The 16,093-nt window shown below is 42.7% G+C and overlaps 1 long non-coding RNA gene across 1 annotated transcript in view; it reads right to left on the reverse strand.

Moving 5' to 3' along the window:
* Nucleotides 1-16,093, reverse strand: part of LOC145344086 (uncharacterized) — a 73,248-nt gene that overhangs the window by 35,746 nt on the left and 21,409 nt on the right. The gene's annotated exons all lie outside the window — the stretch shown is intronic.

Raw genomic sequence — 16,093 nt, forward strand, 5'->3', positions numbered from 1 at the left:
ATGCAAATTTGGCTAATTGGGCAGGTGAATTCAGCTCAATTAGAAATGCTGAGTACCTTCAGATGGCTGGAGCTGCCTGCCTGTTTAGTTGAGTTTAGTTTATTTATTAGTGTCACAAATAGGATTACGTTAACACTGCAATTAAGTCACTGTGAAAATCCCCCAGTCGCCACACTCTGGTACACTGACGGCGAATTAAGCATGGCTAACGCACCTAGTCAGCATGTCTTTCGGACTCTGGGAGGAAACCATTGCCAGCTGCAAAGGCAGGCAGCAGCCATGTGGGCCCCATTGCTGCCTTGCTGAGGACTGCAGGCAATGCATGAATGGGCAAGAGAAATAATAGTGATGCAAAGTGGCCATGGGTTACGGTTAGAGTTAGGGTTAGGGTTAGGTTGAGATACAGCACTTGGTCTGGCACTTGTTGATCCTTTAAATTTTACAAAAACCACACATGGAAACAGACTTTCTTTTGCCCCGTAGATACCTTGCGAACTGTGAACTATCGTGCACCAGACTGTTCAGCTTTACTCCAAAAGAGGTTGAAAATTGAAAAGATTGAAAATCCCATTCTGTTCTGGGCAGACCCTTCAACAAGCTCCTAAATTCGCAGCAAGTGGGTTTATGTTTCATCCCCATGTAGGTTGTTTGAAAATTGCAAACTATGTCAGAGGCAGTATGATCTGGTGCTGCTCTTCGGGTACACAATTTTCAAACTGTGCCCACATCTGTTCCCACCCCCATCACCAATTCAAAATCCAGCCTCAGATATAATTTAATTTGATTAAGGCTACATTGCTCCTTACTAGGTTCTCTTACACCAATTCATTGCAACTTTCTTCCTGCTTATTTTGCAAGACACACACATTTTACTCACTTCACTGTTCTACAACCTTGAAACGTCTCATTCAGACTACAACCATCGTCAAATTATCTCCATTGACCTTCTGATAACAACAGGATGTGTAGGTCCTTTGTTAGTGTTTCATTTTGCAAAATTCAAGGATTAACCATTTGTTGCACAGCAAGTCACAGAATCTCCTACAGTGCAAAGGAGACCATTCAGCCTATGAAGCCTGCACCGGCAACAATCCCACCCTGGCCCATCCCCATAACCCCACGTACCCTGCTAGTCCCCCTGACACTGAGAGGCAATTTAGAATGGCCAATTGGACTGTGGGAGGAAACCAGAGCACCTGGGGGAAACCCGCATAGACATGGGGACAATGTGCAAACTCCACACAGACAGCCAAACTGGAATTGAACCCAGCCCCTGGCGCTGCGAGGCAGCAGTGCTAACCACTGTGCCATCGTACCACTACAGTGCATTACAGTATATCATAGATCTTAGAACCCTACAGTGCAGAAAGAGGCCTTTCGGCCCATCAAGTCTGCACCAAGCACAATCCCGCCCAGGCCCTACCCCCATATCCCTACATATTATACCCACTAATCCCGCTAACCTACACATCCCTGGACACTAAGGGGCAATTTCTTAGCATGGCCAATCAACCTAACCCGCACATCTTTGGACTGTGGGAGGAAACCAGAGTACCCAGAGGAAACCCACACAGACATGAGGAGAATGTGCAAACTTCACACAGACAGTGACCCGAGCCGGGAATCGAACCCAGGACCCTGGAACTGTGAAGCAGCAGTGCTAACCACTGTGCTACTGTGCCGCCCATATATTCTATACTATATTCTAGTATATTTTAGAATATCAAATTTTCTGTTCATATAGAAATTCAGAGGATAATATTAGGTTTTCACAACTAAGCACAATTCTTCAGATTCTTCACTAACTTATATCCTAACTAATAGCCCTTTCTGGATATAAATCCAGAGGAGAAATCTTGTTTCCCTTTCCTTCCAGTTGAATATGGATTTAGTTTATATGGATTTTAGTAAGGCTTTGACAATGTCCCACATGAGAGACTGATTAAGAAGGTTGAAGCACATGTAATACAGAGAAACTTGGTGAGATGGATCTGAAACTGGCTTAGTAACAGGACACTAAGGGCGATGATAGAAGGCTGTTTTAGTGACTGGAAGCCAGTATCCAGTGGCATACCACAAAGTTGAGTGCTGAGACCCTTATTGTTTGTTATATACATAAATAATATAGATGATAAAGTGGGGGAATGATAAGCTAGTTTGCAAATGACCTTAAGATTGGTAGGGTGGTTAATAGTGAAGAAGAAGGTCATAGGTTATAGGTAGATATAGATGGGTTGGTTAAATTGGCAGAGCAATGGCAGATGGTATTTAACCCTGATGAGTATGTGGTGATGCACTTTCGAAGAAGTAACAAGACAAAGGAATATTTAATGAATGGCAAGACACTAGGAAGCTCAGGGGAACAGATGGATCTTGGGGTACTTATTCTCAGAACCCTGAAGGCAGCAGAACAGGTGAATGGGATAATTAAGAAGGCATATGGGACACTTGCTTTTATCAGCCATGGCATTGAGTATAAGAGCAAGGAATTAATGCTGAAGCTATACAGAACATTGTTTAGGCCACAGTTGGGGCACAGTGTGCAGTTCTGGTCACCTCACTATAGGGAGGATGTGATTGTACTAGCGGGGTTACAGAGGAGATTCACCAGAATGCTGCCTGGGTTGGTGCATTTGTGCTATAAGGAGAGACTGGATAGGTTCAGATTGTTTTCTCTAGAGCAGAGAAAGCTGAGGGTGTATATGATTGAGGTGTATAAGATTATGAAGGGTATGGACAGGGTGAATAGGGAGCAGCTGTTCTCCTTGGTTAAGGAGTCAATCACAAGGGGGTAAGAGACAGGAGATCCAGAGGAGGTTTGAGAAAACATTTTTTCACTCAGAGTGTTGTGGAAACCTGGAATGCACTGCCTGGGAAGGAGTGGAGGCTGGAAATTTTACAACCTTTAAAAGATAAAGATGAGCACTTGAAATATCATAACATCCAAAGATATGGGACGAATGCTGGAAAATAGGAATAGTGCAACTTTAATGGTGGTTATTGTCAGTGTAGACTCAGTGGGCCAAAGGGCCATTTTTGCACTGTATGACTCTGTGGCTTAAGGGATGGTGAGGCTAATCCTTCTCACAGTGTAGAAACTAAATTACATTAAACAATCAGAGACCAAACAAAAACATTTCTGATCTATACTGTTTATAAATACTAAATTGGTTGGGATGCTCTGTTTATTTGTTACTTTAACTGAGGAAATTAGATAATGAGTAGGATTCACAATGTGAGGCAAGAACTCACTTCCTAAATAAGATGAAGGTTAAATGAAAAGCAACAAATAGATAGCAAATATTTTCATGTGACAGCCCAACAGAAAAATCATGCATACTGCTGCACCTTGGATTGAAGTAGCTTTGTGTATTGTATTCCATATTCTATAGGAAAGACGTTATTCAACTGAAGAGTATGCAGAAGACAGTTACAAGAATGTTCCCAGGACTCAAGGGACTGAGTTATAGGGAAAGATTGGACAGGTTAGGACTTCTTTCTTTGGACCATAGGAGACTTAGGGGTGATCCTATAGAGGTGTATAAAATCATGAGAGGCATGGATAGGGTAAATGCACTATCCATTTTTCCCAGGGTTGGGGATTTGAAAACTAGAGGGCTTAGGTTTAAGTTAAGACGGGAAAGAATTAATGGGAATGTGAGAAGCAACTTTTTTACACAGAGGGTGGTACGTCTGTGGAATGAGCTGCCCAAGGAAGTGGTTGAGGCAGGGATGTTGACAACATTTAAAAGACATTTGGACAGATATATGGATAGGAAAGGTTTAGAGGGATATGGGCCAAATGCAGGCAAGTGGGGTTAGTTTAGATGGGCTTTTTGTTTGGCATGGACTGATTTGGGCCAAAGGGCCTGTCTCTGTGCCATAGATTCTATGATTTTATTGTGGGTTCCAAAGATGGTCTTGCAACTACATTGGCCATATTTAATGTATGGGTTAAGGAGGGGGTGAACAGATTTTGACAAAGGATTACCGTTGCCTTGAATTACAAAGAACCTTCAGCACAGAAACATGCCTTTCAGTCCAACATGTCCATGCTGATGTCAATAGTCCAAACAGTCTCCTCGAACACTGATTATCTCTTCTTATCCTGCATCCCTCATTCCCATCTCCCCCCTGTATATAGTAAACCACCCCTTAAATACGTTAACTTGATCTGTTTCAACAATTCCAACTTCAACAAGTTCTATATTCTCTTCAGGAAATTTCTAATTTCTAATAACTCATTTATTTGTTTGATTAATGGCTATCATATATTTAAAAACCCTCATTTTGGAAATATTCAATTTACCATAGAATCATAGAAAATTACAGCTCAGAAACAGGCCTTTTGGCCCTTCTTGTCTGTGCCAAACCATTTTTTGCCTAGTCCCACTGAGCTGCACTTGGACCATATCCCTCCACACCCCTCTCATCCATGAACCCGTCCAAGCTTTTCTTAAATGTTAAAAGTGACCCCGCACTTATCCGGCAGCTCATTCCACACTCCCATCACTCTCTGCGTGAAGAAGCCCCCACCCGCCAAATATTCCCTTTAAACTTTTCTCCTTTCACCCTTAACCCATGCCTTCTGGTTTTTTTCTCCCCTATCCTCAGAGGAAAAAGCCCGCTTGCATTCACTCTATCCATACCCACCAAAATCTTATACACCTCTATCAAATCTCCCCTCATTCTTCTACACTCCAGGGAATAAAGTCCTAACCTATTCAATCTCTTTCTATAACTCAGCTTCTCAAGTCCCAGCAACATCCTTCTGAACCTTCTCTTCACTCTTTCAACCTTATTTACATCCTTCCTGTAACTAAGTGACCAAAACTGTACACAATACTCTAAATTCAGCCTCACCAATGCCTTATACAACCTTACCATAACACTCCAAATTTTACACTCAATACTCTGATTTATAAAGGCCAAAAAGCACTCTTTACAACCCTATCCACCTGTTGCATCACTTTTAGGGAAGTCTGTACCTGTGTTCCCAGATCCCTCTGTTCAACTGCACTCTTCAGAGTCCTACCATTTACCCTGTATGTTCTACTTTGGTTTGTCCTTCCAAAGTGCAATACCTCACACTTGTCTGCGTTAAATTCCATTTGCCATTTTTCAGCCCATTATCCTAGTTGGTTCAAATCCCTCTGCAAGCTTTGAAAACCTTCCTCACTGTCCACTGCACCTCCAATCTTTGTATCATCAGCAAATTTGCTGATCCAATTTACCACATTATCATCCAGATCATTGATATAGATGACAAACAACAATGGACCCAACACCGATCCCTGCGGCACACCACTAGTCACAGGCCTCCACTCAGAGAAGCAATCCTCCACAACCACTCTCTGGCTTCTTCCATTGAGCCAGTGTCTAATCCAATTTACTATCTCCCCATGTATACCTAGCGACTGAGCCTTCCTAACTAACCTCCCATGACAGACCCTGTCAAAGGCTTGCTGAAATCCAGGTAGACAACATCCACCGCCTTCCCTTCATCCACTTTCCTGGTAACCTCCTCAAAAAACTCTAATGACATAGGGAGGCTAAGGGAAGGGGATATTAAGCAGAGTTTCATGGAGTTGGGATGGAAACTAAAGGCCAAGTCGAACAGAGTGGTTATCTCTGGACTCTTGCCTGTGCCACGGGATAGTTTAGAGAGGAATAGGGAGAGGGAAAGTTTGAACTTGTGGCTGAGGGGATGGTGCAGGAGGGAGGGGTTTAATTACTTGAGCAATTGGGGCTCATTCTGGGGAAGGTGGGATCTCTATAAGAGTGATGGTATACATCTGAACCAGAGGGGAACAAATATCCTGGGGGGTAAATTTGTGAAGGCTATGCGGAGTGGTTTAAACTGATTCAGAGGGGGGGTGGGATCCTGGGTAGAGGGGGTGAAAGTGAGGGGGGCATAGAAGGGGATGGCATTGCACGGCATTGTGGGGGTGGGGCGGAGCGAGGTTTGAAATGTATATACTTTAACGCGAGGAGTATTCGCAATAAAGTGGATGAACTTGCAGCGTGGACCAGTACCTGGGACTTTGATGTTGTGGCCATTTCAGAGACGTGGATAGAGCAGGGTCAGGAATGGATGTTGCAGGTGCCGGGGTACAAGTGCTTTAGTCGGAGTAGAGAAGGAGGTAGAAGGGGGGGTGGAGTAGCATTATTGGTCAAGGACTATATCACAGTCTCAGAGAGGAAGTTTAATGAGGACTTGTCTGTTGAGGTAGTATGGGCAGAAATTAGAAATAGGAGAGGAGAGGTCACCCTGTTGGGAGTCTTTTATAGACCTCCAAAAAGTTCTAGAGAGGTTGAGGAAAGGATTGCAGAGACGATCCTGGTTAGGAGTGAAAGTAATAGGGTAATTGTTATGGGGGACTTTAACTTTACTAACATTGATTGGAATTGCTATAGCTCTAGCTCGTTAGAGGGGTCAGTTTTTGTTCAAAGTGTGCAGGAAGGTTTTTTGACTCAATATGTAGATAGGCCAACTAGAGGTGAGGCTATATTGGACTTGGTGCTGGGAAATGAGCCAGACCAGGTGCTAGACTTGGAAGTTGGTGTGCATTTTGGTGATAGTGACCACAATTCGGTTACGTTCACCTTAGTGATGGAAAGGGATAGGCATGAACCTCGGGTCAGTAGTTTTAGCTGGGGGAAGGGTAATTATGAGGCCATTAGGAGAGAATTAGGAAGCATTGGTTGGACGAGGAGATTACAGGGACTAGGAACGTCTGAAATGTGGAGTTTTTTCAAGGAGCAGCTACTGTGGGTCTGTGATAGGTATGTCCCTGTCAGGCAAGGAGGAATTGGTAGGGCTAGGGAACCGTGGTGCACAAAAAAAGTTGATTTGTTGGTTAGGAAGAAGAAGGAGGCTTATGTTCGGATGAGGCTTGAGGGCTCGGGTAGTGCAGTAGAAAGCTTTAGATTGGCTAGGAGGGAGTTGAAGAGGGAGTTAAGAAGGGCTAGAAGAGGGCATGAGATGACTTTGGCTGATAGGATTAAGGAGAATCCTAAGGCGTTCTATAGGTATGTCAAGAACAGAAGGTTGGTTAGGGCAAGATTAGGGCCAGTTACAGACAGTAGGGGGAAGTTGTGTGTGGAACCGGGAGAGATTGGAGAGGCATTGAACCATTATTTCTCTTCGGTGTTCACGCAGGACGATATGAATGTAGCTGAGGAGGTCACTGGGGTGAAGGGGTGTAAAATAGAAAGTATTGCAGTTGATACAGAGGATGTGTTGGATATTCTAGAAGGGTTGAAAATAGATAAGTCCCCTGGTCCAGACGGGATTTACCCTAGGATTCTATGGGAGGCAAGAGAGGTGATTGCAGAGCCACTGGCTCTGATCTTCAGGTCGTCGTTGGTCTCTGGTATAGTACCGGAAGATTGGAGGACAGCGAATGTTGTCCCATTGTTTAAGAAGGGGAACAGAGACTTCCCTGGGAATTATAGACCAGTGAGTCTTACTTCTGTAGTGGGCAAGGTTTTAGAAAGAATTATTAGGGATAGGATTTATAGTTATTTGGAGAGTAATGAATTGATTAGAGATAGTCAGCATGGTTTTGTAGCGGGAAGGTCGTGCCTTACTAACCTTATTGAGTTCTTTGAGAAGGTGACCAAAGAGGTGGATAGGGGTAAGGCAGTAGACGTGGTATATATGGATTTTAGTAAGGCGTTTGATAAGGTTCACCATGGTATGCTTCTGCAGAAAATGCAGATGTATGGGATTGGTGGTAATTTAGGTACTTGGATCAGGAATTGGTTAGCAGATAGGAGACAGAGGGTGGTGGTTGATGGTAATTATTCATCATGGAGTTCGGTTACGAGTGGTGTGCCTCAGGGATCTGTTTTGGGGCCACTGCTGTTCGTAATCTTTATTAATGATCTGGATGAGGGTATAGTTGGGTGGATTAGTAAGTTTGCTGATGACACCAAAGTCGGAGGTGTGGTAGATTGTGAGGAAGGGTGTCGAAGTTTGCAGGGTGACTTGGACAGGTTGCAGAGCTGGGCCGCGAGGTGGCGGATGGAGTTTAATGCGGAGAAGTGTGAGGTAATCCATTTCGGTAGGAATAACAGATGTGTTGAGTATAGGGCTAACAGGAGGACTTTGAATAGAGTGGAGGAGCAGAGGTATCTAGGTGTATGTGTACATAGATCCCTGAAAGTTGGGAATCAAGTAGATAAGGTTGTTAAGAAGGCGTACGGTGTCTTGGCGTTTATTGGTAGGGGGATTGAATTTAGGAGTCGCAGCGTCATGTTGCAACTGTACACAACTCTGGTGCGGCCGCACTTGGAGTACTGTGTGCAGTTCTGGTCCCCACATTACAGGAAGGATGTGGAGGCTTTGGAGAAGGTGCAGAGGAGGTTTACCAGGATGTTGCCTGGTATGCAGGGGAGGTCCTATGAGGAGAGACTGAGGGATTTGGGGTTGTTTTCACTGGAAAGAAGGCGGCTACGAGGGGATCTTATAGAAACATATAAGATGATTAGAGGTTTAGATAGGGTGGATGGTGATAGCCTGTTTCCTCGGATGGAGAAAGCTAGCACGAGGGGGCATGGCTTTAAATTAAGGCAGGGTAGTTATAGGACGGATGTCAGGGGCAGGTTCTTTACCCAGAGGGTGGTGAGGGACTGGAATGCCCTGCCTGCTGCAGTTGTAAATGCGCCTAGTTTGGGGGCGTTTAAGAGATTGGTGGATAGGTTTATGGACGAAAAGGGATTGGTTTAGATTAGTGGGTCAATGTTTTTTTTTTAAAAATAAGACTGGTCGGCGCAACATTGTGGGCCGAAGGGCCTGTTCCGCGCTGTAATGTTCTATGTTCTATGTTCTAATAGATTGGTCAAACATGACCTACTATGCACAAAGCCATGCTGACTCTCCCTAATAAGACCCTGTCTATCCAAATATTTGTAGATCCTATGCCTTATCATACCTTCCAATAACTTGCGACACCGACGTCAAACTTACTGGCCTATAATTTCCCAGATTTCTTTTGGAACCTTTTTTAAACAACGAAACAACATGGGTTGTTTCTTGATATTCACCCAATCAAACACAACTAACAGTGCTCCTCTTAGCTTCCTGATTTCCAAAGAAACGTTCTCCTGCTGCTTCATTTTTCTGCATAGTTGTGTTCTCTTAATTTTTGTCGTGCTTACAAATCCTTTTTGTATGTTCTCTGGTGCTTCAATACGCTATTTCGGTAATCTGGTGACCAGAGCTGGGCATAGTATTCCAAATGCAGTTAGAATCATAGAATCTCTACAATGCAGAAGGAGGTCATTCAGCCTATCAAGTCTGCACCAACTCTGCAAAATAGCATCTGACCCATTCCATACCTTAGAAACACCACAGTGCAGAAAGAGGCCATTTGGCCATCAAGACTGCACCAACCACAATCCCACTCAGCTGCCCATTCCCATAATCTTGCATATTTACTATGGCCAATCCACCTAATCCGCATATCTGTAGACTTTGAACCAAGATTCTGTATAAATTTACCTACACTTCTTCCCTATTCTATTCCTTTAGAAATAAGTTTAATTTATAACTTAATGGCTGTATGAACTTGTGATACTATTTTTAGAGATTTTATGTATTATTTTTTAAATATTCATTCAAGGAATGTGCACATCATTGTTTAGGCCAGCATTCACTGCCATCCCTAATTGCCCTTGAGAAGGAGGTGATGAGCTGCCTTCTTGAACCATTGTGGTCCCTGAGGTGTAGGTAAACCCACAGTGCTGTTAGGGAGACAGTTCCAGAATTTTGAGCCAGCAACTGTGAAGGAATATTTTCAAGTCAGGATGGTCAGTGGGTTGGAAAGAAACCTCCAGGTGATGGTGTTCTCATGCATCTGCTGCCCTTGTCCTTCTAGATGGCAGAGTCATGGGTTTGAAAGGTGCAGTCTAAGGATCCTTGGTGAGATCTGCAGTGTATCACGTAGATAGGACACAAATGCTGCTACAGTGTGTCAATGATAGCAGGAGTGAATGTCTGTTGATGTGATGCCAAAATGGGCTTCTTTGTCCAGCTTTGTTCTTGAGTGTTGTTGGAGCTGAACGTATCCAGGCAAGGGGAGAATATTCCATGTATACACATCTGTCTTGTGCCTTGTAGATGGTGGACAGACTTTGGAGAATCAAGAGGTGAGTTACTAGATGCAGGATACCTAGGCTCTGATCTGCTTTTGTAGCCACAGTATTTATATGGCTAGTCCAATTCAGTTTCTGGTTAATGGCTACTCCTTAGGATGTTTACAGTGGGGAGTCAGTGATGGTAATGTCATTGAATGTCAAGGGGCAACGATTAGATTCTCTCTTATTGGAGGTGGTCATTACCTGGCACTTGTGTGGACTCACTGTTACTTGCCACTTGCCAACCCAAGCCTGGATATTGGCCAGGTCTTGCTACATTTGGACATAAACTGCTTCAGTATTTGAGGATTCGCAAATGGTGCTGAATATGGTGCAATCAACAGCAAATATCCCTATTTCCGACATGATGGAAGGAAGGTTATTGATGAAGCAGCTGAACATGGTTGGGGTTAAGATACTACCTAGAAGAGCTCCTGCAATGATATCCTGTAACTGAGATGATTGACTCCATCTTCCTTTGTTCCAGATATGACTCCAACCAGTGGTGAGTTTTCCTCCTGATTTCCATTGATTCCAATTTTATTAGGGCTCTGTGATGCCTTACTTGGTCAAATGTTGTCTTGATGTTCAGGGCAGTCACTTTTATCCATGTTTGAACCAAGGTCAAGGAGCTGAGTGCGTCTGATGGAACCCAAACTGAGTGTCAGTGAGTAGGCTATTGCTAAGCAACTGCTGCTTAATAGAATTGTTGATGACCCCTTCCATCACTTTACCAAGGATCATGAGTAAACTGATAGGATGGTAATTGGCTGTTTGGTTTGTCCTTTTTTTTAGGCAGGCGTATCAGGAAAACTTTCCACATTAAAACAGAAAAAGCTGAAACTTTCCACATTGCCAGATAAATGCTAGGGCTGGAGCTGTACTAGCTTAGCTAGGGGTGCAGCAAGTTTTGGAGCACAAATCTATTGCCAGAAAATGGTCAGGGCCCATTGCCTTCGTCGTATCTAGTGCCTTTGCCCATTTCTTGATATCATGCAGTGCAAATCAAATGGGCTGAAAACTGGCAGCTGTGATGCTGGGAACCTCTGGAAGTAACCAAAATGGATCATTCACTCAGCATTCTGCCTGAATATTTTTGCAAATGCCTTATCTTTGGCATTGATGAACTGGGCTCCCCCAATTTTGAGGATGAGGATATTTGTGGAGCCTCATCCTCTGGTTAGTTGTTTAACTTAATTTGAACCCAAATCCCCAGAGCATTACCTAGGTCTCTGGATTATCAGTCCAGATATCGATATCTTATGCTAAGCTTGTTCCTCCACCACCCAGTGAATTCTCAAATCTTTATTGCTTCCTCTACACCACTTAGTTCTTTTTATCCTCTGAGGTAGACTTTGCCCAGACTAATTTGAAAGGCAGCACAACATAAAAAGTTATTTTTTAAAATTTGAGGGTTAGTGACATAGACTAGGCAGTTTTACATAATTCATTGTACCAAATTGGTGTTTCAGTTCATTATCAATAAAATAATTTGTCGGATCTATGAAGTTGCATGAGAACTAAGCTGAATAACATAAAAGGTACACACTTCCTTTAGAAAATATAGTGTATCAACTTAGACTAACTGTAATGTTTTGCTGCAAGATGGTGGATGGTCTTTTGCCATACTCTACACAGGAAGTATGTGGTTCAAACATATGTATTAGTCTGTTCAGCTTTTTTGTTTTTACTTCCTTTAGAACAATGGCTTTTGTTTCATTGTTATTGTGCAATGTTTGTGATTTGACACAGTTCTCATTCTCGCTGGATTTCTTTGTGATACTTTGAGCAATGCTCATATGGGACATTGTAATGGTTGTGAATGAATGCCATAAGCTTTTTCTCATTAGTTTACACACAGTCAGTCCTCTAATGGTGTAACAGCTGCTACTGCTTCAATTTACTGTTATAGCATTAGAGAAGTTAATTGAAAACTGCAACAACCAAATTGAAAACAACAATATTTAGTTATTAAAACTTGTAGCTCAAAGATATCGATATTAAAACAATCTCATGATAAAAATGTACCTCTTTATCTGTCTGAGATTATTGATATAAATCTTATTGCTATTAGCACTAGATGGAGGGTTTTGGGGCTCCCAATCTGTGCTCACCTTTCTCACAATTCTATGTTTGAATTTCTATATTGAGGTTTCTGCCCTGGCATGGCACCGAAACACCACTAGCCATAGCCACAAGTCACATCCTCTGTCAATGTGACAGTGTGCCTTATCTCAATTCACCCAGCTTTATCTCTGCAACCTTTGATGTTGACACTATCCTCCCCTGACAGGCCTCATCTACTTTCCAATTCAGTGAATCTACCCTCACTTGGTTCCACAGTTAGCTATCCACTTGTAGCCAGTGCATCTCCAACAATGATTCTCTTTCCCCATCTCCACACAACTATCTCCAGATTCCTGTAGGACCACTTTCCTTTCTTTTTCCTCATTTTTGATTTGATTTCAACTTGATTTGATTTGATTTATTATTGTCACATGTATTAGTATACAATGAAAAGTATTGTTACTTGTGCGCTAGACAGACAAAGCATACTGTACATAGGGAAGGAAAGGAGAGGGTGCAGAATGTAATTTAACAGTCATAGCTAGGATGTAGAGAAAGATCAATTTAATACAGGGTAGATCCATTCAAAAATCTGATGGCAGCAGGGAAGAAGCTGTTTTTGAGTCGGATGGTGCGTATCCTCAACTTATTAATCTTTTTCTCAATGGAAGAAGGTGGAATCAGAGTACGTCCAGGGTGCGTGAGGTCCTTGATTGTGATGGCTGCTTTTCCGAGGCAGAGGGAAGTGTAGACCGAGTCAATGGATGGGAGGCCGAGTTGAGTGGTGGACTGGGCTTCGTTCACAACCCTTTGTAGTTTTTGTCTTGAACAGAGCAGGAACCATACCAACTGTGATACAAGTGGAAAGCCACATCTACATGCTGCCATAAGATGACCTCATTCACTGACATGAGCTCACCATCCACATAGATGCTGACAACATCCTTCACCACTTTTCTTGATCCCTCCATTTCCTCTGTGTTGTCTGACTGTTTGTCTGACATTCAGGCTTGGGTGCGCCACAATTTCCTCTCTATATGAAGACTGCAACTATGGTGCTTCATCATTGTCACAAACTCTGTATATGTTCCTGTGATTCCAACCCTCATCCCAGTAATTAACTTAATTCGAACTCAACTGTTCATTGCATTGCAGTCCTATCTGACCTCAAAATGAAGTTTTGAACATAAGAACATAAGAACATAAGAAATAGGAGCAGGAGTAGGCCATCTGGCCCTTCGAGCCTGCCCCGCCATTCAATAAGATCATGGCTGATCTGTCGATGAACCTCGATTCTGTCATGAAGAATGCTGTATAACATTGTCAGCCTCCACTCCAGCTCAGTCAGTCTATGTGCTGATGATGTTTTCATGTCTCTGATACCTTCAATTATTCCAATGCGTGACCAATGTCAGCTGTGACTCCATTGGTAGAATTCTCATCTCTGAGATACAAGGTTCCAATTTCAAGTCCTACCCCAAGGCTTGAACTTGAGCACAAAAACTGACATTTCAGTGCAATACTAAGACAACACTGCACTTTTGGAGGTATTATCTTTTGGTTGAGACATTATACTGAGGTTCCATCTGCCAGCTTGAGTGGATGTAACAGATCACATGGCACTATTTCAAAGAAAATCAGAGGTGATATCCCTGGAGTGCTGGCCAATATTTATCCCTCAATCACCATCACAAAAAATGATCTGATTATTATCACATTATCATTATTTTTTTCCTGCTGCATTTCCTACTTTTAAAGTGTTTGTTTTGAGATGTCTGGTGGTTGTGAAAAGTGCTACATAAATACAGGTTTTTTCCTTTTTTGTTCTCTTGTCTTCCATGCTCTGTAAATATCAGCTCCTTTGGCTGTACCAAATTCTGCTGGCCCATCATTCTAGTCTTCAATGGCCTATTTGACCCCTAATTCTGCAAAGCCTCTCTCCAGAACTTTATATATCCTCAAAGGATTGGTAAAGGTATTTGGATCCAAGAATGAGGTGGTGATTTGATTGATACTGCATCTTTGACAAAAAATCAATTAATTGATTGGATATTGTCATTATTGATTATTTAGCTCTCTGTGGTTAGCTCTTCAACCAGTGTGCAGTCTGGAGCCAGCAAAGGGACTGTGCTAAGCCAATAACTCTAAGGCAACATTTAACCAGCTAATGTGCAGCCATTTTGTGGCATCTAGTTATACTGAAAGATAGTTTGCAGGAAGTATTTCATAGAATCATAGAATCCCTACAGTGAAGAAGGAGGCCACTTGAACCATCAAGTCTGCATTCACCACAATACCAACCAGACTCTGTCCACGTAACCCCATATATTTACTTTACTAATCTCCCTGACACTAAGGGGCAATTTAGCTTGGCCAATCAATCTAACCCGCAAAATTTTGGAGTGTGGGAGGAAACTGGAACATCCAGAGGATGCAAAGAGAACATGAATCCTCTGCACAGACAGCAACCCTTGGCCGGAATTGAACCTAGGTCCCTGGCACTGTAAGGCAGCAGTTCTAACCACCGTGCCACTGTGCTACCCACTATTGTTTTGTTCTCTATTCAAAGGGATTACAAAAGTTTATAATTACTGTAATTGTAAACCTAGATTATTATTCATTTTAAATGTGATAGTATCATTTTATGATTATAAAATCAGATTCACCAGTTTAAATTTAAACTGACTACATTTTTGAGTATATTTGTTTATTCTAAATAAAAGCCGGAGCTTCAGTCATTTCAGTGTATACTCAATCAATCCAGCAATGACAAATGTGGGCAATTGGAATTAACTTAGGGCTTTAAAAAAAAAGGCAGCATGGACAAATTGGGCCGAAGGGCCTGCTTCCATGCTGTAAACCTTTATGACTCTATGACTATGACAGTAGTCCACAATACATTGCAGTAAGTTTGTGTACGGTAGCAAATATTCTCTGTTTTATCATTGAGTTTTGTTATCAAGAGATTGAGCAGTTAGAAGCCCATTTAAGAACATATAGGACCAAAGAGCCCTTACTGGAGTGACCAGTAATGCTGAACTAATCTAGCATAAATTTCAGAAACTTAACAATGACTTAACTGCACCAAAATAATAAACATAATAAAATGTTAGGGGAAATCTTACCAGAATTGTCAGTTCCGGTGAAAAAAATAGTGTGAAACCCACTGACAGGATTTCTCGGAATTTTAAGCCTCATTAAGAAACTTTTTATTTCCATGAGATTCACACCATGCACTGGCCTCTCACTGATTCACTCACCCTGGGTCAACATAAATCTCTGCAATCGGTGGGGAGCTCCATATAAATGTCTTCCCAGCACTTATTCCAGATCTATTCAAAGGGATGACTGCGCAGAAGACAGCATTGCGTTTCTGGGAGGATGACCTGACCAGACCCCTAGATGGTGTGCAGCAGAGGCGGGATGTCCTCTATCCACAATCACACAGATTTCCTTCCAGCAAGTTGGCCAACTCTGCTTGAAAGGCTGTGGCAGCCTTAGTCAGTGCCAGCTTACTTCAGAAGAGGATGGGCCAGCCGCTTAGTAAGAAGATGAAAGATCATTACACAGCCAGAGTAAGTCTGCTTCCTCCTGAATCCTGCTGTACCCCCTCACACACTCCTTGCACCTCCACGTTGATCTGTCACCTAGCCATCTTGCAAGTTGGCCACACCTCTCCCAAGGCCCTCTTATATCTCCACCCCATTCCCATTTCTCCCCCAGTTCCCCCACAATCCCCATGTTCCCCCCATTAGCTAATATGGTCCTCACACTCCGGCTCCCAATGTGTCATACATGCCACATATCATCACCATTTGAACTGGCAGCACTCCCACCTACACTCTTCCCCATCTGTCTCATTGCATGATGAATTCCATCATAA

This window comes from Carcharhinus amblyrhynchos, chromosome 6, assembly GCF_965287045.1.
Source record: "Carcharhinus amblyrhynchos chromosome 6, sCarAmb.v2.hapA, whole genome shotgun sequence".
In the NCBI taxonomy this organism is placed as follows: domain Eukaryota; kingdom Metazoa; phylum Chordata; class Chondrichthyes; order Carcharhiniformes; family Carcharhinidae; genus Carcharhinus; species Carcharhinus amblyrhynchos.